Source organism: Puma concolor, chromosome B2 (genome assembly GCF_028749965.1).
Source record: "Puma concolor isolate L17-30 chromosome B2, mPumCon1.1.hap2, whole genome shotgun sequence".
Lineage (NCBI taxonomy): Eukaryota > Metazoa > Chordata > Mammalia > Carnivora > Felidae > Puma > Puma concolor.
Window position 1 is genome coordinate 31691436 of NC_141671.1, and position 17936 is coordinate 31709371.

The 17936-nt window shown below is 53.1% G+C and overlaps 1 pseudogene across 1 annotated transcript; it reads right to left on the bottom strand.

Annotated features, from left to right (window-relative positions):
- Window positions 1-1512: 1512 nt before the first annotated feature.
- On the bottom strand, window positions 1513-17338 carry LOC147580860 (neurogenic locus notch homolog protein 4-like; annotated as a pseudogene). Its single transcript, XR_015251754.1, has 20 exons — window positions 17278-17338; window positions 15911-16228; window positions 14042-14389; window positions 13842-13964; window positions 13487-13723; window positions 13217-13372; window positions 12714-12908; window positions 11211-11324; window positions 9962-10075; window positions 9752-9874; window positions 8843-9002; window positions 7482-7627; window positions 7048-7200; window positions 6715-6832; window positions 6410-6497; window positions 5902-6055; window positions 4914-5098; window positions 3208-3460; window positions 2868-2980; window positions 1513-2040 (listed from the first exon to the last, which is right to left on the bottom strand). The product of XR_015251754.1 is annotated as a neurogenic locus notch homolog protein 4-like (transcript).
- Between the last annotated feature and the right edge of the window lie 598 nt (window positions 17339-17936).

A 17936-nucleotide genomic window follows, 5' to 3' on the forward strand; every position in this document is an offset into this window, starting at 1 on the left:
GCTTTGGGTGGTATCGACCTTTTAACAATATTTGTTCTTCCTATCCAGGAGCATGGAATTTTTTTCCATTTTTATTTTTGTGTCTTCTTCAATTTCTGTCATAAGCTTTCTATAGTTTGGGGCATAAATGTTTACAATTGTTAGGTCTTCTTGGTGGATAGACCCCTTGATTATGATATAATGCCCTTCTTCATCTCTTGATACAGACTTTATTTTAAAGTCTAGATTGTCTGATTAAGTATGGCTACTCTGGCTTTCTTTGGTTGACCATTAGCATGATAGATGGTTCTCCATCCCCTTATTTTCAATCTGAAGGTGTCTTTATGTCTAAAGTGGGTCTCTTGTAAACAGCATATCAATGGATCTTGTTTTCTTAACCATTCTGTTACACCATATCTTTTGTTTGGAGCATTGAGTCCATTGACGTTTAGAGTGAATACTGAAATTTATTGCCATTATGATGCTTGTAGAGTTGGAGTTTCTGGTGGTGTTCTCTTGTCCTTTCTAATCTTTGTTGCTTTTGGTATTTATACACACGCACACACACACGCACACCCACACCCACACACACCCACACACACACACACACACACATATATACATATACATATACATATACATATACATATACATATATATATGTATATATATATATATATGTATATATATAATTTTTTTTCATCTTTTCTCCCCTCAAAATTTCTTGCAGGGCTGGTTGAGTGGTCACAAACTCCTCTAATTTTTGTTTGTCTGAGAAACTTTTTATCTCTCCTTGTATTTTGAATGACAGCCTTGCTGGATAAAGAATTTTTGGCTGCATATTTTTCTGATTCCGCACACTGAATATATCCTGCCACTCCTTTCTGGCCTGCCAAGTTTCTGTGGATAGGACTGCTGCAAACCTGATCTGTCTTCCCTTGTAGGTTAGGAACTTTTTTCCCCTTTCTGCTTTCATGATTCTCTCCTTGCCTGAGTGAGAGGGACTCAGGATCGCCAAAGAAACTTGACCCCCTTCTTGATTCCAGAGAGATGCCTGATATTCCACTGCCTCTAGGGCACAGGTTGCTAAGTGGATACAGCTCCAGAGCAATGGGCTTAGTCAGGCCCTGGGTGGTAGGTAGTTGAGACACTCTAATGTCTATGACACCCTTGTTTCCTAAGACTGTGCCTTCTCCCTACCCTGCCAAGCTCTCCTGTCTCCCTGAAGGAGAGTCCAAAGACCTTTTCCCTGAGGAGTGCTGGTTGTTAGGGGAGATACTCCATGGCAACAGGTCTTAGAGAGGCTTGAGGCCAGAGCTCTCACAACTCTTAGGAGCCCAGACAGAGGCAGTGCCCTCCTTCCTGGTCCCCATGTTAAATATTGATGCTGCCCTATTCCCCTGGGCTGGAGCCTAGTGTCTTCCACCCCTACTTGGCAAGGGTTATCAAGGGTGGAAACTGCCTGGAGTTGAGGCTGTTGTCACACTGTACTTAGAGGCCTCCCGACCCCCACCTGAAGTCAGGGTTTTAGGCTCACATGCAGGCTGGAGGAGTCTCACAGCCGTAGCCATCAAACAGACACTCTGCAGAGTCACACTGTGGGTGGCACTGCCCATTCCGGAAGAGAAGCCAACACCGGGAGTGGGAAGGGCAGTCCTTCCAGGGGTCCGGGACCCCCAGGGAGCAGTCTCCCCCATCCCAATTTCCTCCAGGGCCGCTGCAGCCAGCATCACAGGCCCCATCTCCACCTCTGCCCTCACATCCCTTTGCTCCAGGCCTCTGACACCGGGGCCCTGGAGAGCTGGGAGGGCAGGAGCATCGGAAGGCTGGGGACCCCAGCCCAGGGATCTCTGAGCAACTGCCATTGTGTAGGCATGGAGAAAGAGGGCCACAGCCATGAGGAGCAGGTGGGGTCAGGCAGTCAGGGCCCCCGTAGCCACTGAGGCAGGCACAGCGGGGTGGGAAGCCAGGCTTGGGGGAGGGCAGACACAGGCCACCGTGGTGGCAGTGGTGGTGGCCACAGGAGAGGGCTCTGTGGTTGCAGGTGGGGCCCTCAAAACCCTGTGGAGAGGAGAGATGTTGGGGAAGTCCCTTGTATTATTCTTCCCACTCCCCCCCAAGCAAACTCTCGGGTTAAGATAACACAGATGGCCCTAGAATCTCATATCTCGAAGGGGCCTCAGAGAACATCAGGTTTATATCAAGTCATTTTATAGATGTTGAAACCATGGTCCATGGTTTTTTCACATAATGACATATTACACAGTGAAAACGGACGAACCACCGCTGTGTGCAACAACCTGGAAGACTAAACACTTAATAGAGTGGTATTAAATGAATATTATCTTAGTCCTTGGACATTGGGTGATAAACTCTCTTTCTCTGGAAGCGGAAGAGGATAGAGGAAGACATAAGTACATGTGAGTCATCGTTACTGTTGTAATTCTTAGGTTAGGTTCCTGGGTATTATGTTGTAAGAATAATAAAAAGAAGGCCGTGCACAAACCAATGATGATAGTGTATCATGAACAAAGGCTTATGATTAACCTGATTTCATGCATCTGAGGTCCACGCGTGCACGTGCGCGCGCACACACACACACACACACACACACGTAAAAGAACTTACCCAAGGTCGCCCAGCTTGACTCTGGGGCCTTACCTTAGGCAGTGCCAATGATTTCTGAAAATCCATTCATGCTAACACCTGATCCTGCCTGCCCCCCTGAACTGCTTCTGAGAGCCACTCATCGCCATTAACATGGGCTGGTTCTCATCAATAATTCCCACTCCAGTGCTCCCTAGACTCCCCTCTAGGATCCCACTCAGGCATTCTCACCTGGCACCAGTGTTGGGGGAAACAGAGAAGACTGCTTTGTGGTTACTTACCTGGAGGCAGTGGCAGGTGAAACCCAGGGGTGGTCCTGCTGTTGTCTCACAAGACCCTCCGTTGGAGCAGGGCTGGCTCTGGCAAGGGTCTGTCTCCACTTCACACCACTGGCCTGTGGAGGGTGGGGTTAGATGTCATACGCTACTTCAATTATTGCCCCCTTCTTAGCTCATTACTGGGAATTGACCCAGTACTACCTGCACAGGAAAGGATCTTGGGGCATATTCCCTGGGGTGGGGAGGCAGGGGGATGGACATGATGACTAGGCTGCCTTGTGGGTGGGGGTTGTCAACTCAGCTGTGCCACAGAGATGCCTACACACACCCTCCCAGGCCTCACCCGTGTATCCAGGCAGACATTGGCCGTAGAAAGCATTGGCCAGAGAGTGGCAGGCTGCAGTGCCTGGGGGGTGGCAGGGCTGGTCCAGACACTCATCTACATCCCCTTCACAGTGCAGCCCCACAAAACCTGGAGGGCAGGTGCAGTAGAAGACTCCAGGTTCGGGGGTGCAAGTCCCATGGTTGTGACAGGTCTGGGATTGACAAGCGTTGGATTCCTTTGAGCAGTTCTGTCCATTGTAGCCTGGGGCACACTGCGGGCAAAGAGGGTCAGACAGGGAACCAATAATCCAGCCCATCTCAACAGTACAGGGGAGCCAGCTCAAGACAGTCTGCCCAATCCCTTCCCTACCTTCCAGTTCAGAGTATCACTCAACTGATCATCCCTCACAGCCCTACGTAGCTTCGCCCTTGTATCTCAACTCCATGCTATACCCTTGTTCAATAGTGGGCAATTTAACTGCTCCAGCAGTCCCAAACCATCTTATGATGCAATGCTATTAAACATAGTTCTGTTTTGGGTAAGACCTCCCTCCCTCAATCACACGCCTGACAGCCAGGCTCTGTCATGCTTTCTTAATTAATTTGTAAGTGTTTATTGAATGCCTGCTTCGTGCCAGGCACTGTTGTAGGCACTAGGAACATGAAGAAAATTAGAACTCATCCCTGCTTCCATGACATTCTCAGTAAACCAGAGAGACAGCTAGCATTTATTGCATGATTTCTATACATAAGCTCATAAAACCCTCCCAACAAACTTGTATGTGAATTATCTCATTTGATTCTCACTTTACAGAAAAGGCAAATGATTCCTGGAAAGACTGCATGACTCGGCTAGCAGGTGGCAGAGCTGGGATTCAGTGCAAGTCTGTGACTTCATAACCAGTACCCTTAGCCATTTTCCAATTGTTTACCTTTCTGCTAGTGGGAGAAGGGTCATCGATGAGGTCTGTACCATGTGCTGAGTTCTTGCAAGAGGAAGGAGAGCATGTAAGAATGCAGTACCAGGCTTCAGAAAGGTGGAGCAAAAGGGAATTACAGAGAGTGTGAGGAGTGGCTGGAGGGCTGGGAGAAGCGGGTGAGGGGGTATCTTGGAGATATCGGAGGGAAGGAGTCTCAGGAAAGGGGAGGTAAAGCTGAGTGTTGGGTGAAGGGGTGTTTGCTACTGATTAGTACACTGCTTTTGTGTATGTTTGAAAATGGTCATAATAAAAAGTTAAAGAGTAAAATTAAAAAGTTAAAGAGGATGGTTGGGGGATTTGCATCACACCTTTTATCGAAAGTCAGCCTTCTGAGTATAGGCATCAGGCTGCTTGGACTTGAATCCCAGCTTTGCCTCTTCTGCTCAGTGATCTGAACCACGAGGGAGAGGCCCACACCCAGTCTGGAGAGAAGTTAGGGACATTTCCCTGAGGAAGGCACCTCTTGAGCACCATCCAGTGGAAGTGGGTGGGGAAGGACAGTGGAGAGCCAGTATAAGGGGTGTGTAGGGAAGCCAACAGCAGCTGGAGCAGAGAGTAGGAGGGCGGGGATGTGGGGACATGAGACCTAAGAAGCAGGCAAGGCTGGGTCACGCTGGCCTTAGATTTCACTATCAAAGAGCCACAGTGGGGTGCCTGGGTGGCTCAGTCATTTGGGCGTCTGACTTAGGGTCAGGTCATGACCTGACGCTTGTCTCCCCTACTGCTCTCCTCTAGACCGGCTTACCTGGCAGAGATACCCAGTGGGCTGGGCCATGCATGTGGCCCCATGTTGGCAGGGCCTGGACTCACATGGGTTCACCCTGTCCTGACATACGCTGCCTTGGAATCCAGGGGGGCAGTGGCAGAAATAGGAGGAGCCACTGTCGATGCAGAGACCTCCATTCTGGCACAGGGAAGAAACTTCTGTGCCTGAGAAGAAAGGCAAACAGGGATAGACAAAGCTAAGTTAGGTTCTCAGGGGTCCCAGACACAGAGCAGAGAGGCTCATGGAGATCACTGACATTCCTGGGGTGGGTGGAGGCCACTTGGAGCCTGAGGAGTCAATAAATTCTGGTGCTGAAGAGATTAAGACATCAAGATCCCCCTCCTGCCTGTTCTGCCAGAATGGAGAGAGATACCGCTTGTTAAACTTATTAGAGCATTATAAGCAACTGTATTCTTGGCTTAAAACAAGTCTCAAGGAAGAAAGAACTCAGCGGAAACTTTAGGTGCCTAAGTCTGTCCCCTGAATTGGCATCCTGTGATGTTCTCTCACTGTGATTCCCATCCCCTAACCCCACAGTAGTCTCTTTCCTGAGTTCTGCTCATATTAAACCTCATTGGAATGAGGCGGGGGGTATTCTTTCACAAGGGGGTTGGCATAACGTGAAAATGATTGGGAGCAGCAGCTGAGTGAAGTTGGGTTAAGTGTGATCCATGCTAGCTGAGTTATGATAGTGACAGAGTTGAGTTGCTTCACATGGAGTTATGTCTCAGGGGTTGTGATAAACTGGAGTCTTGTTGTCTGGGTTGGTTGGTGTTGTTTGAGTTGCTTTGAGCATGGTGATAGGAGGGCTGAGCTATAGAATCAGCAGTAGTGGTTGGTCTGTGTTACTTTGACTCTTAGTTGGTTGTTTTGGTCAAAGGTTGTATGTGGATGCCCTTAGGGATCGGGTGGAGAGGGACACCCGTTCTCTCTTCATCTGTTCCCCAGTTGGTCCTTGGGTTAGTACCTTGGCTCAAAGCGGCCTTCTGGCAGGAGGACAGCGGAAGGTTGCAGAGAGGCCCGGTCCATCCCTGGAGGCACAGGCACTGGAAGGAGGGCCCAGTCTGGAGGCAGTGGGAATTGTGTGGACAGGGCTTCTGGGCACAGATGTCCACCAGAGTCTGAGGTTTAGGAGAGAGCATGGGGCAAGACTGAGTGTCATGTGTTCAGGCCCAGAGATGGTCTTCTGCCAGCTGCTCAAAATCCTTACCTGTCAAGCTCTCTCCTGAATGGTCTGGGGCCAGGTGATAGCCTCCCTCCCCCACCCCCACATCCCAGAACAGTTCCTGGGATCAGAAATCCTTTCCTCACTTCTACTCCATGCAAACCTCAAGCTAGAGCTCAACTCCCAGATGCCACACCCCCTTTCATGTGGTTACCTTCCCAAGCTCCCTGCTCTTCTAGTCCCTGAGACCCTCCCACTAGAGCCCTTCAGCCACCGCCCTCCTCAGCACACTTGGCTCAGCACCCCTCACCTGGCAGCTGTCTCCTGTGTAGCCAGGGGGGCAGAGGCAGTGGGGACCCTGAGGGCCATCTTGGCAGGTTGCCCTGTTCCTACAGGGGCTGGACAGGACAGAGACAAGGCATGGTGGGAGGCAGTCCCGGCAACCAAAGGGGAGGGGGTGTGTGACGCGGTGATGAGATAGGAAACCAGAAGGGGAGTCATGGTGAAAGGATGTGGGATGTGGAATTCAAGGCAGCCTGGAGCCCCAGAGGAGATGGACAGGAAGGGTGGGAAGGCTGAGGGGCCCCTTCCCTTCCTCTAGGGGTCTTTGCTCACTTGTCTGCACAGCTAGGATGGGTCCTTCCCTCACAGTGTGGGCCTTGGAAGCCCGCAGCACAGAGGCAGGAGGAGGTGCCAGGCCTGTTCACACAGGTACCCCCATTGAGGCACGGGGCTGGAGAGAGGAGGCTGTGAAGGGTTGGGTTCCTTACCCATATGTGGGCTGTGACCTTAGTCACACCCCGCACAGGACATACACGCACTCCCTGCTGCCCCCATCAAAACTGCAGCTCGTGGTGGCCAGTGGATTTTTATCAGACGGCACCAACACACCCTGACCAGTTCCTCCATCCACCTGTGGCCCAGCCCCAGAACATGGTAGGTACTCACCAGAGGCACAGTGGTCAGTGCTTGTCTGGCAGCGGGGCCCAGTGTGGCTCCGAGGGCAGGTGCAGGAATAGCCCCCAGGGCTGGGGCTACAGGAGCCACCGTTGAGACAGGGCCCTGAGTGACAAGCCGTTAGCTCCTCGCTGCAGGTGGGGCCTGAGGGAAATGAGTGGGGTCTGAGAAAGGGCATCCTCTTCTCTCTGTCTTCCTCCACTTATCTCCCCTTCCTTTTCCTCATCCCCATCCCTTTTGTCTTCCATCCAACCTCTTTTCTTTTCTTATCACCTCCTGCATATCGCCTGTGGTCCCTGCAGCACATGCCCAGTTCTCCTTGGTGGTGACCAAGACCCAGAGGCCTTGGACACATGCCTCTACTGGTCTTGCTCTTGATTAGAGGTGGCCAGCCCAGAATGTCTGTGGTTTGGGAAGGGCCTCACCTGTGTAGCCTGTGGGGCAGGTACAGTTGTAGCCCGAGGGCTGGGGGTGGCAGGTCCCCCCATGCGCACAGGGCGTGGAGATGCAGCCCCCTAGCTCTGCTTCACATTCTGGTCCTGTCCATCCCACATCACACACACATGAGGATCTGGTCATAACGAGAAAAAGAAGGGTGTTTTTCTTCTTCTGGTGATTTTTTCTTCTCCCCTCCCCACCCCTCATCATTGGTTAGACCCCTATGACTTTCTTTTTTTTTTCTTTTTCATGTTCATTTTGAGAGAGAGAGGAGAGAGAGAGAGAGAGAGAGAGAGAGACAGGGTGTGAGTGGGGAGGGGCAGAGAGAGAGGAAGACACAGAATTTGAGGCAGGCTCCAGGGTCTGAGCTGTCAGCCGCGAGATCACAACTTGAGCCGAAGTCAGATGCTTAACTGACTGAGCCATCCAGGCACCTCTTCTGTTTTTAAGTAGGCTTCACGCCCATTCTGGAATCCAATCCATCCTGGAGCCCAACGTGGGACCTGAACTCACCACCCTGAGATCACATCCTGAGCTGAGGTCAAGAGTTGGACATTGAACCAACTGAGCCACCCAGTCCCCTGATCTGTTCTTTTTTTTTGGCCCTGAGACTCGGGTCCCCTTCTTCAGTGGCTCTGTTCTCAGCATTGTCCCCCTTCCATACATGCCTCCTGCTTGTTTTCTCCGACTATATGTATGAATATGTATATACATTTCTTCTATAATTTGTTTGTTATCTGTCTTTCCTCATTAGAATGAGAGCTCCATGAGAACAGACACTTTGTCTCTTTTGTTTTGTGCCATTCCTCCAGTGCCTGGTAAAGTATCCACACATAGTAGATGTTCAATATTTGTCTAATGTATGATTTTTTTTCAAATTTTTCAATTTTTTATTTTTGAGAGAGAGAGAGAGATACAGAGTGAGAGTGGGAGAAGGGCAGAGAGAGAGAGGGAGACACAGAATCTGAAGCAGGCTCCAGGCTCCGAGCTGTCAGCACAGCTTGGACGCGGGGCCTGAACTCATGAACTGTGAGATCATGACCTGAGCCGAAGTCGGACGCTCAACTGACTGAACCACCCAGGTACCCCTCTAATGTATGATTAATTGGCCCTGGGATTTCATGTTTTTCTTCCTGTTCTGACCCTCTAGCCCTCCGTTTCTCCTGTTATTTATGAACTCTCCCCTCACGGGATAGCACTCACTAGTGGATCCCTCACCTTGGCTTTGACCTCAGAACTTGGCCATTTCCTTCTTCTTCCCTATTGGTCATTTCTTGCAGACTCACCCCTCCCTGGTTGTCTCCCCCTGGCCTAGCTGAGGAGGACCCAGAGGACAGTGGAAGGTTACCTCTGGCAGTGTCCGTGGTGGCAGGTGCAGTTGTCCTCAACGGGGGCACAGCCAGGGCTTCCGTCAGGGCAGAGGCAGTGGGCCTTGTCTTTCTAATCTTGGCATTTTTGCTTGGGCTGGCACAGGTTGGGGGCACACAGGGGAACCTCACAGAGATGACCTGGGGTGGGGAGAGGAGTCACAGGGAAAATAGAGTCCCTCTATGTCCTTGATGGGGCCAAAGCCACTTTTTACATATGACTTGCTCACTCCCCACGAACCTGTCCTTCAGTGGCTCCCTGTTGCCTCAGGATACTGTCTAACTTCCTCAGAATGGCACACAGGGTCCTGCATGGCATCATTTCGCAATGCAGTTACCTGCAGCTAAAACATGTAATCATTCTGTCTTGACAAACTCCTACTCATTCTTCCAGACTAGCTCAGCCATTACCTCCTCATGAAGCCTTCTCATCTCTAGTCTGGTTGGCTGGTCCTTTGTGCTCTTATAGAATCCTGTGCAGTCTCTCTCAGAGCACCTGTGGCCATAACCAACAGGAGACTTCTTGGTCTCTCTGCACTAGATTTAAAGCCACTTGAGGACAGCAGGTCTCTTACCAACTTGTGTCTGTGTCTGGCTGTGCATAGTAGGCACTTAATACATTCTAAATAAGCAAATGAATGGCTTCCTCTTCAATCCCATCCTGTTTCTGAGCCCTAATCACACCATTCATGTTGGGCCCAGTGTGGGCCCTGTAAATAACACCTGCTGTCAGCCTGAGGTTGTACAAGTTTTGCATTGAATAATTTGAAGGGGTCCCATTCTCATACTCTTTTTACAGTCCAACCCTTGAATATCCAGCAGTGACCTCTGCTCTACCCCTAATGGACTCAACTATCCTGCCAGTCCTTTCTAACACCTCCCCTGCTTACCTGTGAAGCCAGAGGGGCAGAGGCAAAAGAAGGCTCCTGGGAGATCCAGGCAGTTTGCTCCAGTGGGGCATGGGCCACTCAGACACTCATCCACCTCGGCCTGACAGCGAGGGCCTTCAAAGCCTATGGCACAGCAGGAGGGTCAGGGACCTGCAGGGGAGTCTGCCCTTGGCCCCCACTCTTCCCTGCAGTGTCTGAGCACTGGTCTACCTGGAAGACACTCGCAATGGAATGATCCAGGCTGGTCCTGGCACTGCCCACCGTTGGCACAGGGAGAGCTTCCACACTCATCGATGTCCTCCTCACACCGGGAGCCAGTGAATCCTGGGGGGCAGGGAGTAAGTGGGGAGAGATGGTAAAGGTTATCTTTCCTTTCCTTTCATTTCCTTTCGTTTCCTCTCCTCTCCTCTCCTCTCCTCTCCTCTCCTCTCCTCTCCTCTCCTCTCCTTTTTCTTTCTTTTGTGACTTTGGATTCATCAGGGAGTTTGTTACAAATATTTGTGACTGAGATGTACAGGTATGATTTCATGGATTCAAACAAGAAATTTAGAGTTAATGCCGATATTTAACCTTGTATTTACACAGACAGAAATAACATTGCTATGAATTGCAGTGAAGAGAATCTTGTTTCAAATGGCTTGGTTTGGAGGTTCATCTGCATGTATCATTATATAATGAAGGTACCAATCTGGGGGCTGCTCAAAGAGTGATTTGAATTTCAGAACATAACAGCATATCTTAGTAACTTCGTTCTTTATATAAAGAAGGTATAACTGGCTGTGTGTGTGAATGGTGAACATACTATGTATCAAAAGCATAAATGCAAGTCGTGGCCCCTCCCCTCACCAGGAAAAGTGAACCTGGGGGGCTTCCCAGAGAAGACACCTGGGGCAGGTGGAGGTGACAGAAGGATGACGTTCAGCACCTGCCAGTTGTGTGACTTTGGGCAAGTTACTCAGGCTCTCTAGGCTGCAGTGTCCTCTTCTGTAAAAGGGGAATAATAGAACCTACCTTATGGTGTCATCGAAAGGATTAAATGAGGTAATGCCTGAAAAGTACACAGCCAAGTGCCTGGCCTGGAGCAAATATTCAAGAAACATCTGTTATCATCACAGCAGGGAACAGAGGGATCGATAATGGTGGAGAAGGAAGGCCGGGGGCAGTTTTCCCTGCATCCAGGGTGAGCAGTGCCAAGACCAGCCTGGGATCCCCACGAGCGGACTCTGGAGGAGAGCCAGAAAGGACGATTTGGGTAATTTGGCAGGACAGAGATAAAGGTGGATGAGTACGCGAGGAAGATTTGGGATGTAACAGAAGAGAGTTGGGGGGGGCAGAGGAGTTGGGAGAAATGGGAGCCTCGTTGGCCAAGCCAGGGTGAACTTCAAAAGGTTGGGATTGCCGGGCCTGCACTGTGGTTCAGGGGCCTGGGCTGAAGGACTGGAGTGGAATCTGTACTCACCAGGCAGGCAGACACACAGGAAGCCGTTGAGGAGGTCCTGGCAGTCAGCCTGGTTCAGGCAAGGAGCAGAGGCACACTCGTCTGTCTCCACCTCACAGAGCTGCCCTTCTAAGCCTGGGACATGGAGATGTGGTGCAGCTGAGCCCTGCCCAGGCTGCTCACCCCTTCTGCCCAGGAGGACCAGGGTTCTAGAACCCTCCCAGGGTGCTGTGTGCCTGAAGGTTGGGGCGACGAGCCCGCGGTCCTGCTGCTCTGCTGTGTGTGGCTCTGCCCCCTTTAAATGTGAAAGCTCAGGGAGCAAGGCACCTGCTGGGACCCGAGGGGGCAGCAAGGAAGTACCTTTGGGGGCCATTCTCTGTGCCCAGATGGCAGGCTCACTGGGCTGGGCTAATGAGCCTGGAGGTCCTCAAGGTCAAATGAAACAAATGGCCATGTGCTTGGAGGTGAGTCATGCCTCTTGTTCTACCCCAGCAGGCTTCTGTGCCAGGGAGACCAGGAGTCCCCAAGGGGGGGTATTTGAAGGGCATTTGGGTAGCTTGTTGGTCACATATTTGTCCTGTATCTTTGGGCTTGTCCTGTTATCCGCAGTGTCACCCTGAACTGAAGCTGGATCAGCCTCTAGACCTCGGCTGCCTCCCACTTCTTGCCTGGGAATTCTGCTTCTGAAGTTCCTTGGTATCTATGACCTTGTCCCTTGGAGGACTGCATGGTTTTCTCAGCTTTTCTCCTTGCATGCTGCTCAGTTTAGGAAGGCTGTTTGGTGTAGTGGTTAAATCTACTGAAGCCCTGGGTTTGAATCCCGGCCATGCCACTTACTGGCTGGACAACTCACTTAATCTCTCTGTGTCTGTTTCTTGTAAAATGGACACAGTAACAATACTGACCTTAGAGGGTTATTGCCAAGATGACAAAATGCATGTAAGATGTTCAGGTGGTACTTGGCATAAAGTAAGCTATTATTTTTTTGGTTTCATTCAGCTTCCTGATATCGGGTTTGTCACTATACCCCTGGGGAGACCTGTCTCCCTTAAAAGTGACTTGGAGGTAGGTGCAGCCTCGTGGCACTTTTTTTTTCCTATTGTACCAAATTCAAGCATAGGCCCCTTTGGGATTTTAAGGATTTACTCAATCTCTACAGGGGAGAGTTTCTGTGATTAGGAGGAACATTCTGAGTTGGCATGAGCCGAGGCTGCTGTTGTTCTGCTCTTCCTTGATGGGCCTCTGTGTACAGTGGACCAGGCTGCGCACTTTACAATGACTATGAAGTGAATGCTTTCCTCTCACCCCCAGAGTTGAGCAGTGTACAACCTCAGTACCATCTGTGGCTGCCCTTCTCCTAGAGGCCATGGGTTTCCCAGAGTGTTCATCTTGGATGAGAAAGAGGTATTCTTTGATAGCTGATCCCAACCTGCCTGGGGCTATCTATGTTCTGGAGGGGTCATGCCTAGTGGGTTCAGGATTAGTCCCCTGTGTCCTCTACTCAGGGCCCCATCCATCTAGTACCTGGTGGGCAGAGGCAGTGGAAGGTGGCAAGCAGGTCCAGGCAGGTGCTGCCTAGATGGCAGGGCTGGGACAGGCACTCATTGTGATCAGCCTCGCAGCGGGAGCCCGTGTAGCCAGGGGGACAGAGGCAGTCAAAGGAGCCAGGGGTGTTGAGGCAAGAGCCGCCGTGTTCACAGGGACTGGGGCCTTGCTGGGCTAGGAGGAGAGGAGTCAGAAGTTCACAGGGGCCCAGGGCAGAAGGGCAAGGAGGCCAGACTGCCAGGGAAGGCGTGAGGGCCTGCTTGTGGCAGAATGAACACATCGGAGAAAGGGCTGGTGTCTTTAACACAGACGAGGACTAAGTGGGGCCCGGAGGGCTAAGCACTGGTGAGAAGACCGTGTAGGGAAGAATTGCCGACTCTGGACAAAATTGGGACAAAAGAGATGATTGTATTTTTAATTTGAAAAACAATTTGCAGAGGCTGTTTGGGACTCAGAGAGGATCTGATGTGGGGGTGCCTTACCCATCTGACACTCGTCCAGGTCCTGGTGGCAGGTGGGCCCCGAGTAGCCAGGCTGACACAGGCAGAGTGGAGAGCCTGTCAGGGGATTGGTGCTGCACTGGGCTTCCCCGTGGCATGGCTGGCTCAGGCACATGTCCTCCATGTGGCACAGGAGTCCTGGAGGGCAGGATGGGCATGAGGCTCTTGGGCCGCTTGAGGATCCCAGCTGCCCCCCTTATGCTTCTGTCACTTGCCATCCTCACGGCCACCTCCCCGAGCCCTCTGTCACACCTGTGCGGCCAGGTGGGCAAAGGCAGGAGAAGGAGCCCACACGATCGATGCAGGTGGATCCCGGGGCACAGGTGGCAGCAACACAGTCGTCCAGGTTCTCTTCACAGCCTGTGCCTCCCCAGCCGCTCACACACACACAATGGAAGCTGCCAGCTGAGTTCTGGCAGGTACCCCCATTTTGGCAGCGAGGGGGACCCTGAGCCTCACATTCATCCACATCTTCGGAGCAATCCCAGCCTGTGGGGGATGGGATGGGAAGGGGACAAAGGCTGGAGTTGGGAGCCCTGTGAGGAGGGGAGGCTAGGGGCTGATCATATGGGCCACGGGTGCCATGGACTTGGCTTAAACGACTCACCTGTCCAGGCCTCTGGGCAGAGGCACGTGTAGGTGCTCAGCCCATCCAGGCAAGTGCCCCCGTTCTGACACTGGTGCCCAGCACAGTCATCTGGATTCACCTCACAGCTCGGGCCTCTGAAACCTGACAGGGTCATGGGATTAGCGAAGGGAAGGGGACCTCCCTGCCCCGAGAGAGGGGTGGCAGACGTGAGGACGCACCTTGGGGGCAGAGGCAGAGGTGGAGGGTGGAGTCTCTCCCTGGAACCAGCTGACAGGTGCCCCCATTGGGACAGCCCGTAGGGGGGCAGGGTCCTGGCTGGAGCTCACAGCGTGGACCCTCCTGCCCAGTGGGGCAGTGACACCAGAAAGATCCCAAGGTGTTATGGCAGGAAGTGCCTTTGGGGCAGGGCCCTGGGTCCAGGAAACACTCATTGATATCATGTTCACAGGCATGACCCTCGAAGCCAGGTGGGCAGCGGCACTGGATCTGGGGGTATGTGGCCAGACACACCCCTCCATTGACGCAGGGATTGGCTGAGCAGAAGTCCCGAAGCTGGCACTGCTCACCTGAGGCAGAGGACAGAGGGCGCTGTTCAATCCCCGCCCCCCGCTCCGCTGGGAGAATCCAGCTCTCTCACTGGATTATCTGTGTCTGATTTTCATGTTGCCTTCTCTTTGTTCCCATACGCTTTTTGCCCTGCTCCACCACCCCTTGCCTCAGTTTTGGCATTCTGGAAAATGGGAGCTGTCGTTGTTGGTGGGAGTATTGCAGGCTGGCCCTGCTGAGCAGACCTGAGACACAGTGTCCTTCCAAATTTGGTGGCCTTTCCTTGGTGGGGAGGAGAAAAGCAGCTGGCCTCCAGACTCGGCACCTTGCTGTGCCACCACCGCTGTGTGCCCTCAGGTGTGTCTGGCCTCTCTTGTCTGGATTTCCTAATCTTTAGGTGGGTACAGTGTTGCAGATAATGATAAGGAGACAGACGTCTCATCTGTTCCCCCCAGTGGCAACGGCGGTGGTGGCGGCTGGCACTGGGCTAAGTGACCACCTCCTGAACATCACTCCCTTTCCTCCTCTCGACAGTGTTATGAAGTGTGGACATCAGCTGGCAACTGAGGATGCAGAGAGCTTAACTACCTGATGCAAGGGCGCGCGTCTCATCGGTGGCAGAGCTGGCACTGGACACGTGGGCCGCTGCTCTGAAGCACAAGGCCTGGCAAGTTGCCATTGACAGTCCTCCTTGTTGTCACACCACGAGAGGCTGGTCTCCCACCCCCAAATCCTCAGAATTACCCAGGCACTCAAAATATCTCCATGCCTGGGCCCACCCCAGACCCACTAAAGCAACCTTTCTGGGACGTGGGCACCAGTATGTTGCAGGCTTTCCAGGTGATTGCTGTGCCTTGCCACGTTTGAGAAGCCTTGCTCTTCTAGTCCACCCCTCACAGATCACTTTCCTCCCCGTGTGGTCTTCACTGCCCTGTCCAGTCCCCTCCCTCCTGGTAGATCAGGGGAGCCTTCCTCTCCAGGGGCTCTCACTTCTGTCCCATACCCCTGACTGCTTCCCCAGGCTAGGACGCCCTGCCCACCAGGGGTCCCACACCCTCGCCCCCGGGTTGCACCCCTCTTCCTTGCCTTGATACCCGTTCCTCTCTCTGGGTCAGATCCCTTCCACCCCCATTACACCTCCCACCACCACAGTGTTTCCAGGTGCTGTTATGGGCTCCTACTTGGAAGAATAAAGGCCAGATGCCCATTATGCAGAATCTAGGAGGTTCCCCTCTCCCTGCCTTGTCCTAGGCATTAACCCTCTAGCTACTGGGTCGAGGGGCCAGGCTGGGGCACTAAGGGGGCTATGGCAGTAGCCATTTACTAACGGGTTGGAAAACACTTCAACGTTTTAACCATTGGTACAGCCATGCTGGTGAATGTGTCTTGGGTCAATGGTCAGCAAGAGGGCTTGTTGATTCTCACAGCCTCTGTCCTCAAAGGGGCTGGCTGTTTTGCAGACTCCGGTTCCATCTTTCCTACCCCACTTCCCAGTCCAGTGTTCCTGCCTGTCCCGTCCTCCCCACCACTGCAGTGCTCACCTGTCCATCCAGGCAGACAGGAACATCGTGGGCGGCCTGAGGCCTGGATATGGTAGCGGCCCATTTTGGAAAAGAAGGAAGAACAGGGGTCCTTGAGTTGGGCCTGGCACCTCTGGCCAGTGAAGCCAGAGGGGCAGGTGCAGGAGAAGCTGGGGGCCAAGGGAGAGGGAAGGCTGGGGGAGCCTGGGAGGGCGGGAAGCAGAGCTTGGCAGCTGCCCCCATTCTGGCAGAGCTGGGCATCCTGGCAGGGGTCAGGAAACTGGCATGTCTCACCCAGGAAGCCAGGGGCACACCTGAGCAGGGGAGGGGAGTGGAAAACTTAAATCACTGGGTCCTCTTTGCCTTCTCTCCCACCTCCCTTCCTTTGCCTTCATTTGTTTCCCTTTAGTGCCTTTACCTCCTCCCTTTCTCCTTCCTTCCCAGTCCCTCCTCCTCCCCAGCTCTCCCTCCCCATTTCTGGTCTCCCACTCCCAGGAGACACACTCCCTGGCAGCTCCCTTGTCCCTGAGATAGGCTCAGGCAGGTGCCTCTGTTGGCACAGGGTTCTGGGAGGTCCCCACACCGAAGCACTAGGGATGGAGATGAGGAAGGCATAGGAGTGGGGAGCGCTGTGTTCCCAGATTTCTCTGGGTGCTTTGCTGCCTGCAGCAGCCCCACACGTGCTCTCAGCCACCACCACTTCTGCACTTGCCTGATCCCTACCGGAGTGGTGCTCTTGCCCTGGCATCGCCCCGCCCCCATCCCGGGCCTGGGGATCCTCTCAGCTCCTAAAACCCACCCCCTTTCCTGTTTATTAGCCAACCTTCCAAGTCCAGCCTCAGGCTCCATCCCTTGGAATGGAGACAACAGGGCTCAGGAGGGGGGCCCAGGGGACTCCTGGAAGGTGAATGGCTGAGACATTGAAGGGATTTCCTCCCGGAAGGGCCCAGCATTGAGCCATCCGGGGGTGGGGACAGCTGGACCGGGAAAGGGACTTGGTCAGCCCTTGACCTTCCCATGTCTCCATCTCCTGCTTTTTTCTCATCGCCTTCCCTAGCAGGTGGCCAGTCTTTTTCCCTCTTTACCTCCTAAATGTGATTGCAAGAGCCTGCTGTCCGCCAGCACTAAGGCCAACTGGGTTCTCCCTGAGGCAGGCACCCTCCCACCCATTCCCCAGACAGTCACCGCCCCTGGCACAGGCCCCAAAGCCTTGGTTTGTGCAGCTGCAGCAGCAGAGTCTTCTCTCCCTGCATTTGGGGGGTGATGGTGGTGAGATTCTCTTCCACCCGGTGTCCTCTCAAAGCATGGGGCTTGGCCCTCCGCCCCCAACCCATCAACACCCTCTTACGGAAGATGGGTCCCGTCACCTCTCCTACCCCATGCCTCACCTCTGGTCTTGACGACTGAGTGACACAGCAGCAGCAGCAGCAGCAGTGAAGGGGGCTGCATTCCAGAGCACCGCCCCACACCCAGATCCTCTGCCTGCTCAGGCAAGGACCCTCAGAGCCCTCACTGAGGCAGGAGCCACCTCCTCTGCTCCCACGGCCCCTTCCTCCTCCTCTGCCCACTGCAAGCCTCACGTCTGAGCTGTTTCCTGAGTCACACAATGTCCTGGACACCCTAGTGATGGGAGGGGGAGGAGTGGAACAACATTGAGGGGGATGAGGGAGGGGCCTTCTGTCCCTGACAACCCCTGGGGAGAGGGGGAGTGGGATGGTGTGGCAGGTGAACAGGACGGGAGCACCGGGCTGGGGGGGGGGGAGTTCTGTGTTCAGTCCCAGCCCTTCTGTTGTTGTGTGGTCTCCCCTTTCTAGAGATGAGAATGACAAGGTGGCTTACCCTTGCCCTGGGAGGGTCAGGGCCTGGAACAGAGGTGTGGGGTGCTGAGGCATCTTCTATTCCAGGTTAGTATCCGTGCTTCTTGGTCAATCTGCAACTTTCTATAAGTCGAAACCACTAACCTTGGCAGTGGGAATGCAGGGCACTCCTAGCCATTACCTTGGCCCTTGCTGGGGACTTAGTTTTCTCCTTTGGGGGAATGGGCAAG